The sequence below is a fragment of the Alligator sinensis genome, unplaced genomic scaffold, assembly GCF_000455745.1.
Source record: "Alligator sinensis unplaced genomic scaffold, ASM45574v1 scaffold684_1, whole genome shotgun sequence".
Taxonomy (NCBI): Eukaryota; Metazoa; Chordata; order Crocodylia; family Alligatoridae; genus Alligator; species Alligator sinensis.
In genome coordinates this window covers 697,400-703,758 of record NW_005842681.1, presented here as the reverse complement: position 1 = coordinate 703,758, position 6,359 = coordinate 697,400, and the positions used below count along the sequence as shown (strand labels likewise).

The window sequence follows — 6,359 nt, the reverse complement described above, 5'->3', positions numbered from 1 at the left end:
CGGCCTCCCCGGGTCTGGCGCGACGCAGGGAGCAGAAGGGAGGGGCTGGTGTTTGCCCGCCACAGCTGGGCCTGGGATTTAGGTTTTCCTGCGATCCTGGGGGAGGAGCAGGCTGGGGATTGGGTAGATTTGGATCCATTTTATCATCCTTTTTTAAGGCGACGGGCATTCGTCTGCGCCGAGGTGGGACAGGGCGTAGTTTAGGTTGCGTCACGTGTTTTCTTATGGCTTCCCCCCCCCAAAGTTCTCTGAGCGGTTGTTTTTGAAAGGACACGTTCATCCGACAGTGAGGTGAATTTATTACTGACCTGTCTGGAACGTTTTCATGAGGAGGAGGTGAATGTTTAGCTCCCTATTGGCTATTCAGAGCATGAATTATGTAGCACCAGTCTTGAAATCCAAGTCCAGTTTCCAAGCATGTGCACAGGCTGGGGGCTGCCAGCTAAGCACCAGCAAACAACCTGGGGGTTACAGTGGGCGATAAGATAGATACGAGCCAACAGTGCGCCCCTGTTGCTAGGAAGGCGAACGGCAAACTGGGCTGCATTGGTAGGAGCATTGTAGGCAGATCGAGAGAAGTGATCATTCCCCTCTACTCAGCACTGGCGAGGCCACATCTGGAGTGCTCTGTCCAGTTGTGGGCCCCCTGCTACAGAAGGGATGTAGGTAAGTTGGAGAGTGTCCAGCGGAGGGCAGCACAAATGGTTTGGGGGCTGGGGTACATGACTTCTGAGGAGAGGCTGAGGGAACTGGTCTTATTTAATCTGGAGAAGAGAAGAAAAAGGGGATTTAATAGCAGTCTTCAGCTTCCTGAAGCGGGGTTCCAAAGAGGATGGAGCTAGACCAAGGATCAGCAATATTTTTGGGCAGTGCCAAAAACACCCACAACCTTGACTTGTTAGTGTGCCAGGGGCAGACGGCAGAGAAGCTGCAAGGGGCCTGATCCTTATTGTGGCAGTGCCACCCCACAGCACAGCCTGGTGCAAATACCAAGCAAAATGGCTTTGTGTGTCACATTCCAGCATGCATGCGAGGGGTTGCCTACTCCTGAGTTAGAGGCAGATGACAGAACAAGGAGCAATGGTCTCAAGTTGCAGCAAGGCAAGTTTAGGTTGGATATTAGGAAAAACTCTCTCACTAGGAGGGTAGTGAAACACTGGAACAGGTTACTCAGAGAGGTGGTGGAATCTCCATCCTTAGAGGTTTGTAAGACCTGGCTAGACAAAGTGTTGGCTGAGATGATCTAGCTGGGGATCTGGGGATGGCCCTGCCTTGAGCAGGAGGTTGAACTAGGTGACCTCCTGAGGTCCTTTCTAGCCCTGATTGTCTGTGAATCCATGAAAGCAAGGGACTCATTGCCACCAGGTTCTGTGGAAGCTGAAGTTTCAACCAAATTCAAAAAGGGATTGTGCCAGTTCTTGGAAGTAAGGGGCACTGCACTATTGAGCACTGCAGTTATTGAGGCCCAGCCTCTGAATTAGATCTTCCTTAAATACTGAAGGCTGCACATGAGAGAGGAACAGTGGAGAAAAATCCCTGGTCATACCCAGTTCCTTCTCCCTTTCGGCATCCACTCTGCCCTTGTGTTACACAGGAGACTGGGCAAGATGCATCTATGGTGTGTCTGACTAGTAAGTGGCATGTCTTATGTTCTTAGGGGTGCCTTGAGTTTATGGACGGGCTTGTTTGGATACGTCTGTTGTTTTTTAAAGTAAAACTATGATTTTCAAAGTATACTCTAATAAAGTATAAGGGAGAGCATAAGGAAATGAATCTAGTATAGTTGTCCTTTGAAGTCATGTTCCTAATTTAAGAAGTCCAAGAGACTATCAATCTGCAGGAATTAAAATACAACGGCATAATGTTTTGGGTCTAGACTTGGTTGGGGGTGCAGGGGAGGGAGGCAGGAAACAACTGATCAGGATATTCCAAACCAGCCTTTGTACTCAAAGTGGCACACTGTAGATGCGTCTACATGTACTCTTTAATGTGCATTAGCCTATTTTAATGCGCATTTAAGCCTAACTGAAAAAAACATGATATTTAGTTAATGCACATTAAAATAGTCTAATGTGCCTGAAGCATCTCTTAAAAACTGTGCTCTTCAGTTAATGCACATTAAGAGAGGCTAATGCACATGCTCCTAGTACCTCAGAATGGAGGGCACCTACACATGAGCGCAGGGGCTTCTCTGATATGCTGGAATTCCAGCCTTTTGGAACAGATTCAACTGAGTCTCTTGAAGCATGCCAATTGCCATGCTCCAGCAGCCTCCTGCATCTCATATATCAGAGTCCCCATGCTTAAAAATGGCAGTGGGGGCACTTGTGCCCACGCTGCCATTTTAAGCTCTGGGACACTGATACATGAGACATGGCAGTGCTTTATTTAGAGCAGCTCTCAGAGCCACTGTAATTAAAATGCTGCCCCTCCCAGTCCTGGAGCATATGTAAAGGAGCCAGGAGGTACTAGATTTAATGCACATTAACTAAAGCGTGTTAATGCATGTGTAGATGGACCTGGAGGTACTAAATTTAACAGAGGTGCACTGATGCATTGGTTCATATCGTATCTGCACCGATGATGTCAATTTTGGTTTTATTGGCAGTCGGCTTTTTTTGACTAAAGTGGCCAATAATTTCACTGATAAATGTTGCATGCATGTGCGCAGCCCGGCAGATTGGAGAGCAGAGTCCGACTGGTAAGCCTGTGGGGGAAAAGGGGCAGGGGAAGCGTAGGTGTGTGGTAGGAAGGGGAGGGCAGATCAAGGCCCCCGCAGTAAGGGAGGGAGAAGGGGTAGGGCTGGGCAGGGGTAGGCACTGCCTAGCCAGGGCAGGGCAGGCCGCAGAATGAAGCTGCGAGTGGCTCGTCCCAGGGCAGGGGCACCTCCTGCCACTGGCACACCCTGGGAGAAGCATGGAGGAGCATGTGCCCCTGAATCTGCAGTGCAAGGGTAGGTTGCCACTGCAGGCTGACTGGCAGTGGGGGCGGTGCTGGGCTCTTCTTGGTGGGGGGGGCTGGGCCAGGGCTGCACACAGGGCGGGTGGCTGCAGCTCTGGGGGGGAAGGTTTAGGAAGGCTATGGCGAATTTTGGGGTGGCTCTAGTCCACCCCGTAGCCTCCCCTTCCCAGCGCTGCTGCCACCTGCCCCATGCGCAGCCCTGGCCCAGCCCAGCCAGTGCTGTCCCCAACCCCAGCCCACAGCGACAGCTGACCTTTGCCCTGCACAGATTCTGAGGGCACATGCCCCTCCATACATCCCCCAGGGTGTGCCAGCGGTGGCTTCCCTCCCACACTGCCTCCGGACAAGCCGCTTGCAGCTCCATCCCACGCCCCACCCCAGCTGGGCAGCGCCTGCCCCAGCCCCACTCCCTCCCTCGCTCCTTCCTTCTCCCCCCCACGCTCCTTCCTTCCCCCTGCCCTTTTCCCCCATAGACTTACAAGTCAAAACTGCTCTCCAAGCTGCCAGGCTGCATATCAGCGATCAGCTCAGTATTGGCCGATATGGCTCGTTAATAATCGGCCATTAGTATCACCCCAAAAAATCTTTTATTGGTGCACCCCTAAAATTGAATGTGCATTACCTAGAGTGCATTAATGAATATGTAGATAGGCCCACAAATTGCTGACATGAAAAATACAAAACAAAAATGATTTACAGAAAGCAGCATTTTGGTTTGACCCGACTCTGCAGTGTCTTTATGGATTGGGCGCTTCAACAAGGCTTTTTAGCTGAGTCAATCAGCTATTAGATAAAAGCACCAGGAAAGCCCCACTATAGCACCTGATCTATACAAATGTTAGGTGAGCAGGATCCAACTTAGTGTAATGCCTCTTCTGGGCGTGCACTGGGCTTGGCACAGGAGCACACCGTGTTTAAAGTAAAGCACCGGTTTTGGGGGTGGGGTTCACATCTGCAAGCAGCCACCATGACCAGTAGGGGCAATTTATGCTATAGCCTGCCTTAAAACGGCATTTTAAAAAATAAGTTCTCTGATTCTTGCACTAAAGAACCAAGATCCAGAAATGAAAATTCTGCAAATGAAATCTTCATTGAAGCAGAACAACAAAAACAATTTTTATGTGCTCCTGTGCATCCCAGCACTCTTAGTCTACCAGCCTAGTTTCTGTTACAGTGATTCATACAGAGAAAGCAAGGGAAAATGTATTCTGCCTTTGTAATGAAGAGTCCTAAACACTTGCTGTGCTATATTTGCTTTGCCATCTGTCTGTCATGTCTTCTGCATCACAAGCTCCTAGAGTTTGAATGTTTCCTATTCTCTGTAAGGCTGTCAGTGAACAATACAGAAATCATAATAATATAAATGTAAGCTGTTGAGGTACAGTGTAACATTTTAGAAAGATGAATTGTTTTCAGTAGTATTAAAATTTCTAGAATAGGGCAAGATGTATTTAATATATATTGTGCCAAAGTGTTCTTAATGCTATGGACTCGTTTTGGTCCAGGCATTCAAATTTTGCTGATAGTAACAGCCCCATCAGTGAATTCATAATGTTGAATTTCTAACAATTATCACATTTCAAGGGAACGCTGATAATCTTGAGGATTTTATTCACATGAACTGGATTAAACTTTATAATCAAATCAACTTTTTTGAAACAGTTGAAAAGCCAGTTGACCAAAACATTTCTTAATCAGACCTTATTGTAACTGAAGTAACTCATTCTGTAGCTGTTCATCAGCTCTCAACATGAGCATGATGTTCTTTATGCTGATAACATTACTATATAAACTGGCAAGTAACCATATTGGGCAAGGCTTGACAATCTAATGTTTCTTGTTTTTATATGGTAAAAAACAGTCATGTTACAAATGTATAAGGTAAAAAACAGTCATGTTACAAACGTATAAGCAATGGAGCATCCAGAAACTGTTTTTGGATAGTCAACATGGGGCTTTTCATTGTTTTATCTGTTCAAATAGTTTTCAGTCCATTACTTTTTCAAAGTGCCTTCAGAATGTGTGAAAAATTACTGCGTATGTATTTTATTATATGAATTGCCAACTTGTTAACAGCATGCTTTGCACAACATTTTCAGTTTGTTGAATATGTCCAGTTCTGAAACTTTTATTTATCAAGGTATATGAAATATATTTTGTCCAAGTAAAACATATTGTTGAGATATGAAAAAGACTCTTCAAAAAGTCCTATTTAGGGAATTGCGGCAGCACACTTTTGGGTGCTTGCCACCTTACGGGCTATAGACAGGCAGCCAGCAGGTGCTTGATTAGGGCAGCCATTTTAGGTTCCAGTGTTTATATGGGAAGGCAGCAGTTAGTTCGTTATGCGCAGTGTGGAGCCCCAGCGAGGGGGCATTGTAAGGGCCCGCTTAGAGTAGGACACGATAACGGGCCGTCTGAAGCACTGTGTGTGGGGGGGGAGGAGTACAAAGTAGGGTCGCAGATGGCGGCTTGAAGGACTGCACCAGGGGTGTACTGGGTAGGGCTGCTCAAGTGGCTTGAAGGCTGGTACATGGACCAACCGTGTGTGTGAAATTAGTGGCCTGGTGAGGGGCTTGTGGCAAAGGCAGCCCAGCATTGGCACAAGGTTACACCACATAGAGTAGGGGAACTCGCAGTAACCAAAGGTCTGTGCGGTAGTGCCAGGGTGCAAGTAGTGAAGCCCGAAAGCCCAAGAGGGGCCGCTCAAGGGGAGCTAGGGCAGTAGAATGTGCCCTAGTAATAGGTGGAGTGCAAGAGGCCCCCTGTTGGCGGAGGGCAGAGTGAATGGAGTTCAGCTATGGACTGAGTTTTCCCTGGTTTAAGCCAGGGAGCTATCGTAATCTGGATGCTATTTGCGAGGCGTGGGCTGCGATGTAGGAGAGGTTCGGAGCTGCAGATAGTGCCCCCTGGCATTGAGGCAAGGAATGGGCAGCCTCCCACTTAACATACGGATAACATTCAAGTAATGGCAGGCGAGTTAGGGCAGACTGCCCTAGGCAGGTGGGCGGGCCAATTTGAGAGCAGGTCCTAGGAAGGACCCCTGTCACAGGAATGTTTCTGGGAGTGTAGATTTGCTTGTCACTTTTAATTTGGTAAAATGAAAATTGCTATTAGTGCATATGTACAACACTGATTCCTTGGGTGAATTTGATATCTTTTATTAGACCAACCCAAATGGTTGGAGAATAGTTATTAAGCAAGCTTTCGGGTTCAAAAACCCTTCGTCAGGCTCAGGAAGCTGCAGCAGTTGGTGTGTGCTCTTCCTGGATGGAAGGGCCAGTGACCAGTGGGGTCCCCCAGGGCTCTGTCCTTGGACCCATACTGTTCAACATCTTCATTAATGATGTGGACACTGGAGTCAGAAGCGGACTGGCCAAGTTCGCAGATGACACCAA

At 47.8% G+C, this 6,359-nt stretch overlaps 1 protein-coding gene across 2 annotated transcripts in view; it reads left to right on the top strand.

The window, feature by feature from the left end:
• Nucleotides 1-37: 37 nt before the first annotated feature.
• The window catches only part of LCA5 (LCA5, lebercilin), a 37,769-nt gene continuing 31,447 nt past the window's right edge, over nt 38-6,359 (top strand). Inside the window, exons 1-2 of one of the 2 annotated variants that reach the window (XM_006033936.3) lie at nt 38-666; nt 1,502-1,631. The gene's annotated coding sequence lies outside the window, so the exon portion shown is untranslated. The remainder of the gene's footprint in view (nt 667-1,501; nt 1,632-6,359) is intronic. The other variant, XM_025215875.1, reaches the window with a different exon arrangement.